Consider the following 12,358-nt stretch of genomic DNA (forward strand, 5'->3'; position numbering starts at 1 on the left):
GGGGCAGGGCTGCCTAGCCTGCATGGAGTGTGTTCCTGGGTGATCTCAGAGGCTGTGTGTGTGTGTGTGTGTGTGTGTGTGTGTGTCCTGGTGGGGTGTGTGTGTGTGTGTGTGTGTGTGTGTGTGTGTGTGTCCTGGTGGTGTGTGTGTGTGTGTGTGTGTGTCCTGGTGGTGTGTGTGTGTGTGTGTGTGTGTCCTGGTGGGGTGGGTAGGAGCGAACCCATGCAGACCCTGAGCCCCCCGGGGAGAAGCCCTGACACCTTCCTTGCCTTGTCCCTGACCCATCTGGAGACCTGCAAAGACTTCTTTTCTCCAGAGTAAACTGGGGCCTGCAAGTCCCTGCCAGCTGCTCAGTTAAAACCAGAACACGTCTCACTTCATGTCCCCTTCACAAGCCAGTACCACGGTGGACACCGAGGCCACCCCATTCTCCCGACTCCATCTCCCAAAGACTTTGTATAAGGTGGCCTCGACTGTCTACCTGCTTTCTTTCTTTTTTGAAAATGTGTGTCAAGGAACAAGGCAGGTGTGGATAGGGGCTTATGGCCTGTGTCTTCTGCTTCCCCGAAGATCTTCTATACTCAGTGCGGTCACGCTCTCTCTGCGCGCGCGCTCTCACACACACACACACACACACACACACACACACACACACACACACACCCTGTGCTCTGTGAGTAGGGGTGATCTAGGTGAATGTGACATGCTGCGATAGGTGATGTGAGTTCACATCCACCTCCACGCAATGCTCTCCAGCTTTCCCTTTCCACTGTGACTCAGTTTCTCCTCCCTGTTGTCCTCTGTCCATTTCCAGCTTTATACTCTGGGCCTGGCTGGTCCTACTCTGGAAATCTCTATCCTCTTTCTAGCTCCTATTCAACCTTCACAACATGTCCACGGCCACAGAGCACCAAGTTTTCTCTGAGCCCTGGGACCTTCAGGGGCTGCCATGGTGGTTCACAGAGCTCCACCCACTGGACCAGGTGCTGGGGGGCTGGCTGAGATGCCCCCAGACCCAGCCCGTGGGGCAAAATCTGTGCAGGGGAGGGAGGCGGTGGTCCCTTGCCTCTCCACTCCCCACCAGTTCCTTCTCTGGTTTCTAGTTCCACAGTCTGGCCATGTAAAGTTTGCTTTCACAGGGCCTCTGCATGTGAGAGACAGGGACAGATGCAGACAGCAGAGGTGGAGGGGGGCATGGTTTGGCCTGCTTAACTATCCTGCTTCAGAGCAGGAGACCCTGGGGCCCTTTCTGTGGCCATTGCTCCTACTCTGCAGATCTCTGGAGTTTGAGGCCAGCCTGGTCTACAGAGCAAGTGCCAGGACAGCCAGGGCTACACAGAGAAACCCTGTCTGGGGAGTGAGGGTCATGTGTCACCCATCCCCCCCTTTTGTTTGTTTGCCCTGGGTGGTGTGTTTATATGTGTGTGGCGACATCTCTCTGGCTCTGTAATTTCTCTACCCCTGTCTTTTACCCTCGCGGATCTGTCTTTCTCTTTCGTTCATTCATTCATTCATTTCACACCAAATGACTGTGGCTTTGATGTCTGCTGGTCTGTAAGGGGTGGGCCCAGCCCCCATGCTGTCTCCTACCCTTCAGGTCCGGGTTTCTGCAAAGCTCTTCAAACCTCCCCCTCCCCAGTCCCTTGATTCTGCCTCCCTTCCCACTCTCCTTGCTCCGGCTTTGGCTTCGGGGTCACTGCCATCGGCTTGCTGGGGGCGGGGGGTTTCCTTTTACTCCCATGGTTCTTCTGAAAACACGAACAGTGGAGCAGCTGTTCCTGCCCAGCTGCACGTGAGAGCGGGAGAGGGGCAGATAGAGGCCCTCATCCCTCCCTCCGTCCTCTCCCTGCCTCCAGGGAGTCGCCCAGTCTCTGGGACTGTGCATGCATGTGTGTGTGCCTGTGTGTGTGCTCCATACGGGGTAGGGGGGCTTCACTCACCCATTTCCTGCCGCCTTCCAGGTCTCCCTCCTCCATCCTGATTATTCCAGATGTGCTGGCCTCCCTCCGTACCCTTCCCCCTTCCCCTCTGTTTTTATAATCTGCAAACCCTGAAAGCTGTCTCCAGCCTCCCTCCATCCCGCATGTTCAGAACACTGGCTCCTCCGTTCTCTCCCTCCTGGTCCATTCATTTGTTTCCTTGACGATTTGTATGGAGTCCCTGACTCGGCCCCGACTGTAATTTGGGGGCTAGAGAATAAGCTGGGCCCACCAACCCCCTTCTGTCTAAATGAGAAGACAGGCCAGATGCAGAAAGTCCCTAGGCTTCAGGAGTGACAACAGGCCCTGAGCTTGTCTGGATGGGAGGGTAGGGCTCCAGGGAAGTGAAAGCCTGATGATGTGTGTGTGTGTGTGTGTGTGTGTGTGTAGATGTGTGTTTGCATGTGTGTGTGTGTGTGCATGTGAGCTTGTGCACGTGTGTGTTCGTATTCATGTGTGTGCGTGCGCGTTTCCTTGGGTCTGAATCCCCCTTTCTTACCCAGCACCACCCGAACTCCCACAGTCCAGGTGTGTGACTCCCCCGAGTTGTATGTGGAATGTGGCACAGGTGTGGTGTGGTTGCATTTTGTATGGTGGGAATTTGTGGTGTGTGGAGTGAGGCATCAGTGGCACACGAGGTGTAGTGTGGTACATAACATATTTGGTGTGCGTGGCGTGGAATGTGTGGCATGTGACACACAGTGTGCGTGTGGCGGGGCCGTGATAGGACTTTGCATGTATGACGTACAAAGCAAGGCATGTGTGCAGCCTTGGTGGTATGATCCCGGGTCTCTCCTGTCCCTGGATCCAGCAGGAGTGATGCCGAGATCCCTTCCACGGCTGGACAGAAACGGCTTCGTGTTCCCTGCATTCGTATCTTGCCCCTGCATTCAGCCCTCACTGCTGTTCTCATGAGGTGGTCGGTGGCTGTCTGTCCTCCCTGTCTGTTTCCCAGTCTCTCCTGTGTCTCTGCCCCAGGTTAGAGCTCTGTGTGTCGCCTGCTCTGGTACTGATTAGTTTCAATTGAAATGTGATTGCATAGTCCCAAGTGTGCGTCCGCCAGCATCCCACATGCCTTTCTGGCGCTCTTTTCAACAGCCCCCCCCCCCAGCCTCATTCAAGTCCCCTCAGGCGTGGCCTGTGGGGTCAGACTACTGGCTTCCTAGTGTGCAGCCTTCCCTGGGCTTTGGGGTCACTGCCATTGGTTGGGGAGGTTTTGTTTTTCTTCATTCCCATGGCTCTTCAGAAAGCACTCCTTGTAAAGCTGTTGCTGCTGCTAGCCATGTGAGTGTGAGTGAGTGTGTGTGTGTGTGTGTGGGGGGGCGTTGGGTGTCCCTGAAGCTCCTGCCAGCCCCGATCTGTGGCCTGTGGCTTTCATGCCAATCTCGATGGCCCGTGCTTGCCGGTCCACACACCCTTTGTTCTCCATCCGTTCAAGTGCACGTGCTGTAGCCTGAGACTCTGAGCCCTCCTAGTCTTTTCTGTCTCCAAGGTACTTCTGAAATCTGCCTGGCTCTGCGTGCATTCAGAGGTGTGTGTGTGTGTGTGTGTGTGTGTGTGTGTGTGTGTGTGTGTAAGCTGCCTGGTAACATGTCTGTCTCCAAGGTACTTCTGAAATCTGCCTGGCCCTGCGTGCATGCGCGCGTGCGCTCGCGGCATTCAGAGGTGTGTGTGTGTGTGTGTGTGTGTGTGTGTGTGTGTGTGTGTGTGTGTAAGCTGCCTGGTAACATGTCATCCCTGCCACTTTCCCTGCTCCTTTGTCCCATTCTGGGGTAATTCCCTTTACATTTTCTTTTGATCAGCTCCCGTGAGGGTGTGGGTGAGCGGCAGCTGCTGTGGTCAGCTCAGCTCTGCTTTCTCCTGCAGCCTGCCTCGCTCAGCCTGCAGCCTCTCCCCAAGCCTCTCCCAGGCCCTTTGCGGGGTGGGAGGGCTCTCCCCGGCTTTGTCCAGTGTTTACATGTGCCCTGCAGATGTGTTCCAGGCCCACCTGCCCATCCCTTTGTCCTGCCCACCTCCTGTTTGTCCAAGAGTTATTTTAATTTTTTTCCCATTTATTTATGTACTTAGTGTGTCCCAACTGCCTGAACTCAGGTCTTCAGGTTCCATACCAGGTAACTCTGCCGAGCTATCTCACTGGCCCTCGCTGATTATTTCCAGGCTCCTTTCTTGGGTGCCACAACTGTCTATCCTCTGAGTATCTATCCTCCAACTCCATTCCCCACGGTGGGGATCCAGGCATCCAAGGCCTCTCTGCCCACTCACTTCCCAGCCCCCAACCCTCAAGGCCCGCCCCTTCCTTCCACTCCCCGGCCTGTGCCCTTGCTTCATCCCCACCCCACGGGCCCCCCACTAGTGGACGTCTCCTCTCCAGGTAGCTCCTTGCTGCCGGCTGAGGGGTCGGGGGTTGTCCCTTCGCTCTGCCCTTTCTCCGTGGCCTCACTGCTCACTGTTTGTGTTGCTGTTGTCCTGACCTTGCCTGGGTGACCTGGCCACCCTTCACGTGGGACCTGCTCTTGTCACCTCTTCCCGTGGACATGTCCCACATCCCTCTCTTGTCTTCTTTCACTTCGAAAATGAGGAATAGCTTGTAGACCACAGAATGTGTGACTCTTCCTGATTCCCCCGGTATTGCTGACATTTGTTTTGAATTTTAATCTGTTAGGGTGTTTTAAAGAATATTCACTTAGTTATTTAGAAGTGTGTGAGTGTGTGTGTATGTGTGTGTGCATGTGCGTGCAAGCACACACCCCATGTGGAACTCGGAGGATATTATTATTATTATTATTTTATTGAGGCAGGGTCTCTCTATGTAGCCCTGGCTGTTCTGGAACTCATTATGTAGATTAGGCTGGATCTACACAGAGATCCACTGCCTCTGCCTCCTGAGTGCGGGGATTACAGGAGTGCACCACAATGGCTGGCTTGTCCTCTGTGGCTTCTCTCCCAGGAGCCCCTTTGTCTTTATTCATTCAGCTCACATTTTCTAACATGGCTCTGTAAGTATGGTTTCTGCTCCCTCCCCAAGTTTCATTTAATTCTGCCTCCATGCTGTGTGCATGTGTGTGTGTGTGTGTGTGTGTGTGCGCGCGCGTGCGTGCGTGCATGTGGGGGGGGGGCTCCTCACCATCTTCCTCCCTCTGTGCTTCCCTGATCCCCTGATCTCTGCCTCCCTCCATGGACACTCCTGCTGGACGTTTTCAGGGGAGGCTGGCCCAACTTCTCCCCTGGTCCCTGCCTCCCCTTGCTGTCTCTGAGAGGTGGACCAGGATTCTGGCCTCCAGCCTTCCTGCCTTCTCCCTCCTTGGCGAGCTCTATGCTCCCTGGTGTACCCGGCTTTTGAGTTAGGACCTTGGACCCACATACCTACCGTGGTCTGTCTTTCCTACCCGAGAAGGACCTTCAACCCCATGTTGCCCCGCTCTGGGAAGACTTCATGCCTGGCTCTCCTTAGCCCCGACCCACAGGACTTTCTGCCGCCCCTTGACACACGGCTCTCAGGAGCTTGCCTGACTTCCACCTTCTCCCCACCCTCTTGTAATTGTCCTCAACCTCTAGAAACACTGGGCCAGCCTCCCCTACTCCCAAGGGGTCCTCCTTACTCTCTCACTGGGCCCACCACCCCTGTCCCTACTCGGGAGCTCAGCACCCCCTCAGTAGGAACCACCCTGGTGTCTGTCGCCCCAGTGCGGGTCTCCCAGCATTCCAAATTCACTTCTAAGCCACCCCGCTTTTGTGCCGGTCCCATCTGGAGGCCCCTATTATAGCCTTCACCACCCACTTAGAACCCCGGTTTGGCCGGCACATCCCTTATGTCCCCCATAACCCCTGCCTCTCCTCCCGGGCCTGGCTTCCCTGCCACCTGTCACTTGGTACAGGGGCTACCTGTGGTCTTCCTTCACCAGGCAAATCAGGGTATTCACCAGCTGCCTTGTCTCTGTCGGGCAGCCCAGGGAGGTAGACATTTGGCTTGGGCAGGGCGGGGTGGGGGACACAGCATGTGCTCCATATAGTCCTCCTCATCTGAATCTCTTCACCTTCTCTGCCTCCCTTCCTTCCCTTCCGCCCCATCCTTGAGGTGTGTCTGGTGGCTGCCCAGATTCCCCACAAACTCTATCTATTGTCGAGGGAGGTACTGTGAGCCCTTGCCCCAGACAGAGGACTGGAGTCTGTCACCTCTGGGCGTTGGAATGTCTCTCTGTGGGTCAGCCATGCATCTGACTTGCGTGCGTGCGTGCGTGCATGCGTGCGTGTGTGTGTGTCAGTGGGCATGTGTCTGGCACTCCATGTGTTGGGGTGTAGGTCCAGCTGGCCGTGTTTGCTCATCTGTATGTGGGTCACTGGTCATTCTGCCAGTGCACGTGGTGACTTGGGTGTCCGTGTCTCCTGTCTGCGTGGCTGTGTGTCCTTCCTTTTCACCCTCCTACCCTGCCTACTCTTTCCCTGCGCCCCTCCTTCCCCGAAGCCCCTCTCCTGGGGACTTTGCTGGGGTCTGCGCGTCAATGTCTGTGCGTGGCAGCCTCGCAGGCGAAGTGCGTCACAGCCCTGGCTGAGACGGCTCAGCGTGGGCTCAGCTTGTGTGCGTCATCCTGAGCCCTGGTGGAGAGGGGGGTCTCGCCTCGCCTTGAGGCTCCCGCTCTGGCAGCTCCCTCTCTCCATCCTTCTCTCCCTCCTCCCCTCCCCTCCCTTCCTTCCTCTCCAGAGCTCCTCACTTTGCCCTTCCGGTTGCCTCTGCTGGAGAGTCAGTGTTGGGAGAATCTGGGGTTCACCTGAATCTCCCATCAAGTCTCCCACAGGGGTGGAACTGGTCAGGGGCTCCTCGTGGCCTTGTCTTCTTTCCTCCACATGTTCTCCCTAAGGTCTCTAGGGCACCCCATCACAGAATCAAATTCCCAGTACTAACTACAACCGAAGTACAGCTCTAGCCCTGTGCTTCCCCCGCCCATCCTTTCCTCAAATACGATGAGTTGCTCCTACCTTCGTGCATACGATTCTCCCTGCTGGAACCAGTTGTCAGAGGTTTACCTGCCCTCAGTTGCCTCCCTCAGGTCCCTGCTCCTGTGCCTCCTCTTTAGAGAGGCCTTCCCTGGAGTACTCGCGGATCTCAGCACCCTCTTTGCTGGGCTTCTCTGCTGCCCACTTATGCGTTCCTTTGGGGTGTATTCTTTGTCTCCCACATCAGTCTCTCTTTGCAATGTTGCTTCTCACCACCCTCCACCGGTTCTCCACCTCCAGCCTGTCCCTCCAGAACCCTTCTCCTCAGGGACCTGTTCCCCAGCTCCCGGAGCCTCCACTTGTTCAAGCCTCGGGGCCTCCACATGTTTGATGGTGCCGCCCTCTGTCCCGGCTTGTTGAATTCTAAAGTGTGCTGCTGTTTCTTTTTAAATTAAAAACTTCAAAATTGAGATAAAATCGCATCCCACCTAAAACTAGCCTCTGGAGGTGAACAACTCAAAGCCTTAGAGCATTCCCAGCGTGTAAGGCCGCTGGCTCTCACCAGCTCCCCCCGCCCCCAGCCTGTCCCTGGAAACATTGTCTGTGCACTGTCCGTTGGACATCTGTCCCGGACACACCGTGTGAATGGGATCTCAGCATGCGACTGCAGAGTGACTTCTTTATTTACTGCTATTTGAGGGCTCATCCCGTAGGCATGGGCTCACCCCTGGGGGAGCCTGGGCTTTCCTGCTTCACGCCTCTCCAAGGCCCATGGCTTTTGCTATCTTTATGAGCCACACTCTGGCCCCTCTTGCTGCGATGATCCAGTCACGCCAGCTGGCTCCGGCCCACGGCCCACTGAGGCTGTGGCTCACAAGTCTCCGTCCCCGTTGCCTGCCTCTGGTGTACACCCTTAGTGTCACTGCTGTTCTTTTCCAGTGTCCCCTGCTACCCTTGGCTGGCCACCTAGCCCTGACCCCTCTATCCCCTCTCTAGACATCAGCTCCTCCAACACACCCTTGATCTGCTTCAGCCATCCTGTCCCTTAAAGCTCCAGAATGGATGCAGTTCAGGCCTTAGCCAGGTGGTGGCATACTTTCCACACCTCGCCTCCCTTTGTCGCCGGCTGGGATGGGATGGCCACCAGCATCCAGATGGCCAGCCACACACCTTCTTGCCCTCAGGGCCTTTATAGCTGCTACCTTCCCCAGCCACGGGGTCCAGCCTGATGTGCCTTAGGCTGCCATCTGGCTGAAAGTCCCCTCCCCAAGCCTGTGAATGGTTTCTGGTGCTCTGCATCTCTTGTGGTTAGCATCTTCCCTTTGCGGTATCCTGAGGGAAGAGCGCCCAGAACAGCCTCCCCCCTGCTGTGTGCGGGCGGTATCAGGGTGTCCATCGGGGTGCCCATGAACCCCTTAGCACACGTGTGACCGTACCAGGATGCTTTCCTCCAGCAATTGTGGAGAAAGGCACTGGGTGAGAAAGGTAGAAAAGAGACGTGTCCCAGGCCATCACTCCTCCATCCCCTTCCCCCGAGTCTTAGTGTTAGCTGGATGGCTCTGGACACCTTGAGCGTGCAGCAGAGATGTGTGTGCCCGTGTGTGTGCACAGGAGATGCTGTAGCATACTAGGTCTCTCTTCTCTCAGTAGGATTGTCTGTCTGTCTGTCTGTCTGTCTGTCCATATGATCCTTTTACTGTACTGCTTTCTTCTCTGCTCTAGCCCTGGGGGTCACGTTCATTCTTTAAGAAGGTAGGATTGAGCCGGGCGGTGGTGGCGCACGCCTTTAATCCCAGCACTCGGGAGGCAGAGCCAGGCGGATCTCTGTGAGTTCGAGGCCAGCCTGGGCTATCAAGTGAGTTCCAGGAAAGGCGCAAAGCTACACAGAGAAACCCTGTCTCAAAAAAAAAACCAAAAAAAAAAAAAAAAAAAAAGAAGGTAGGATTGGGTAAGACAGGAGTCCCTCTGGGCTTCTCCACGGCCTCTTTTTTTTTTTTTTTGTGCTCTGGGAGTCAGGCTTTCATCCTGCATTCAATGTGTGTGTGTGTGTGTGTGTGTGTGTGTGTGTGTGTGTGTGTGTGTGTGTGTGTGTGTGTGAAGGAGTGTGTGTGTGTGAGAGAGAGAATGTGTGTGTGTGTGTGTGTGTGTGTTGACGGTGCCTTCCCCTTGATCTGTTCTGTGTCCAGAAGGTGTCACTTGGGAGGGTGCAGGCAGCACCGTGTCCCCAGCTCTCCACCCCCCCCCCCCCCGCATGCCCCCCACTCCTCTCCCCAAGCCCTCCGTGTGCGGGCTGAGCTGTCAGGGCTTCCTTTCTCTGTCTTCAGTCTCCCCCTCTCTCAGCCCCCCACCCTCTTCCTTCTCCTCTTGGCCTGTCTCCTCTCAGCTCACTTTTTCCAGATGTGCCACGTCTGGCTACTTCATGCCTCATGCTTCCCTCACTCATCCACCGCCCCCCCCCCTCGGCTCTGTCTTCTCCTCTTCATCCCGCTCGTGTGTGTGTGTGTGTGTGTGTGTGTGTGTGTGTGTGTGTGTGTGAGAGAGAGAGAGAGAGAGAGAGAGAGCGCACACACAAGAGCGCCCATTGTTTCCTCTCACCCACTCTGCCTGCCCTTGATTGCCAGGCTCCTCCAGGCAGCTGTCTCAGAGCCCTGTCTTCTTGCCGCCCTGGGTCCCATTGTGGTTCACTCACTCCTGGGTACATTGTCCCCTGCTCCTGAGCTCTGGACATAGGATCTGGAGCCAGATGTGTGTACCAGTCATTCCTTCCCACCCCTCAGAAAGCCCCTAAGTGGCTTCCAATCCACTCTGCAGCTCCATGTCAGGCCACCCCGACCTCCCCAGGGAACCACCTTTCTGGCGTGGATCAGCAATGCTCCATTCCAACCACATCGGCCTTAGGATGTGTAAAAACACAGCTGCCTCGTGGCCTCATGGCCTCGTGGCTAGGGTGGGTGTGGGTGAGCGGCGCCCTGCTCCCCGCCTGCCATGCCCTTCCCAGCCTCTATCACTCCTGCCGTTTGAGTCCCCGGCCGGCCAGCAGCGCTCCCTCTGCCCCTGCCTCCCTGCTTTCCTCCCACGTCTCCGCATCCTGGGCTCTGGGACTCTCTTCCAGAGGACCGTTGTCTGCCCTGGCTCAGACCAGACTTCCTACCCCGGCTGACCCTGAACTCCAGGCAACAGGCTGCAGCCTCAACCGGCACAAACCTGGTGAAAACACCCTTCGGAGTGAGGGCTACCTCTGTGGGGTTCGGAGCTCTAGGTCTTGTTGGTTTGCTTCCCTCTAAGTCTCCTCTCACACCTGTGTGCTCTTGTGCATGAGTGTGTACACATTTGTGTGTGCGTGCGTGAGTGCGTGTGTGTGTGTGTGCATGTGTGTGTGTGTGGCTCCCCGTGCCCCCCCCCCCCCCCCCCCCCCGCCTTCCCCATTCTCTCTAGCTTTACTTTGCTTTGTTCCATTTTTCTTTCTTTTTCTTTCCAGGCACGTGGTTTTGCCTGATGTGAAAGGAATGAATCTATTTTTTTATGGCTGAACATGTAGGAGATAGAGGGAGAAAAATAAGAGTCTCCTGACGTCCCTTTTCCCAAGGCCAGGGACGGGCCGCAGCACCTGCTGTCAGTGTGTGGGAAGGGGGCGTGTGTCCGGCCCCCGCCTGCCTGCCTGCCCCTCTGCTTTATCTCAGTCGGGACTCTGTCCCTCTCCACCTCCGTCACCGGCCCTCTGGTCTGTTACTGAGACTGCCTCCCTGCTCATTTCTGCCTCTGCCCTGGGTCCCTCCTCATTCACTTCTTCATTCACTCATTCGCGCCTCACTGAATTTAGCCACCTCCCTGGAGTCCCAGCAGGACACTGGAGTGCTTGTGTCCGTATGTCCCTTGGTCAGTGTCCACCTGTCTCGCTTCTGCCTCCCTGACTCTGTGGCCCTTTTCACTTACGCTGTGTGTGTTTACGTGTGTGTTTATGTGTGTTGTCTCTCTGTAGCTGCCTCCCGGTCTCCCTGGGGCACTCAGAAGGACTTTTGCTATTCCAAAAGTAGGACACAATTTTCTTCCGAATTGTGGGCCCTGAGTACAAAAAGCTTTGTTACCTTTGTAATAAGAAAAGCAAACCAACACCGCAGCCCTCACCGCCATGAGGGCGGACTGGGCCCGTGTAGCCTGGTTACTGAGTTGTGAAGGTGGGGGCAGTATGGGGGGACGGGCTGTCCCTCCGTGGCTCCCCTCGCTCCTCTCCCCTTTCTCTCCCTTAGAGATTTCTGGAATTTCAATCTCTCTGCTCGCGCTATGAGCCTGAAGGATGGTGTGTGTGTGCGTGTGTGTGGCTGTGTGGCTGTGTGCCTCCCGCCTCTCCCTCTCTCACTGCTTCTGCAGCTTCTCCATGGGCTTTGTTCCCGCTCCGCGGACAGCTTCGTTCTTTGTGAAATGACATTTATTGTTTTCCTTCAGCTTCAGACAGAATACATGTTCGCTGTAGAAAAAGTAGGAAAAAAAAAAAAGCAAAAAGCACGTGCAGAAGAAGATAACATAAAATGTCAGGGTGTCCACCTCCCGGTGAGGAGGGACCAGGTGACTCTGGGGTGCCTCACCACCTTCTTCGTTCCCCTCACTTACGCACCCCTGCTAAAGCACTGGGACCCCGGCTTGGGAGGTTTGCTTTGTCTGGAAAGTCGATCTGTCTGAGATGTCTGCGTCTATCCGGGGTGCCTGTGTTGTGGGGAGCAGAGGTGAGACGGAGAGGGACACCCCGGATTAGTGGTCTTCTTCCTCTCCCCGTGCTCACTAGTGTGTCAAGGACGCGGCTGGGCCCTGGGCCCTTTGTTCTTTGGGACGGGAAATAGAATTGAGGAGGGACAGGAGGCTTCCAGGTGTTTCTAAAAGATTCCCTGGAGCTAAGGGCGATCTGGGAAGTGCCTGGGGAGGCTACCCACTGCCTCTCCCCAGGAGACAGCAAACACCTTCCCTTAGGCTCCCTGGGAGAACTCAGTGGGTCTCCATCTGTCCCTGTCCTTTGCAGGTCCCCCTCCAGGCTCTCAGCTCCATCTTGCTTTGCGTCTGACCCGCCCTGGGTCAGGAAAGTGACATCTCTGGAGCAGTGTCTTGGCCTGCAAGGTGAGGACAGGAAGGGCTTGGAGACCAAACATGACAGTCTGTGTGGAGAATGCTTGGTGTGTGGTGGCAGGTGATAGAGTGGGTACCACATCACACAGCCAGATAACCGCTTGGGCGCCGTCCACCATTTCCTCCTTTCTGGCTGGATCATGGTAGTGGGGCCCAGGCAGCCATCTTTGTCCTCTCTTCACCTTTCCGCAGTCCACTACCTTTTTGGTGAGCCGAGGTGGCTCAGCCCAATTCGCTGCCCTGTGTCACAGCCCGGGGCACCCAGCACATAAGGCACCCCACGCCCTCAGGCATCTTCTCACGGCCAGGCTGCCTGAAGTGACCCCTATGCT

This window comes from Peromyscus maniculatus, chromosome 4 (assembly GCF_049852395.1).
Source record: "Peromyscus maniculatus bairdii isolate BWxNUB_F1_BW_parent chromosome 4, HU_Pman_BW_mat_3.1, whole genome shotgun sequence".
Taxonomy (NCBI): Eukaryota; Metazoa; Chordata; class Mammalia; order Rodentia; family Cricetidae; genus Peromyscus; species Peromyscus maniculatus.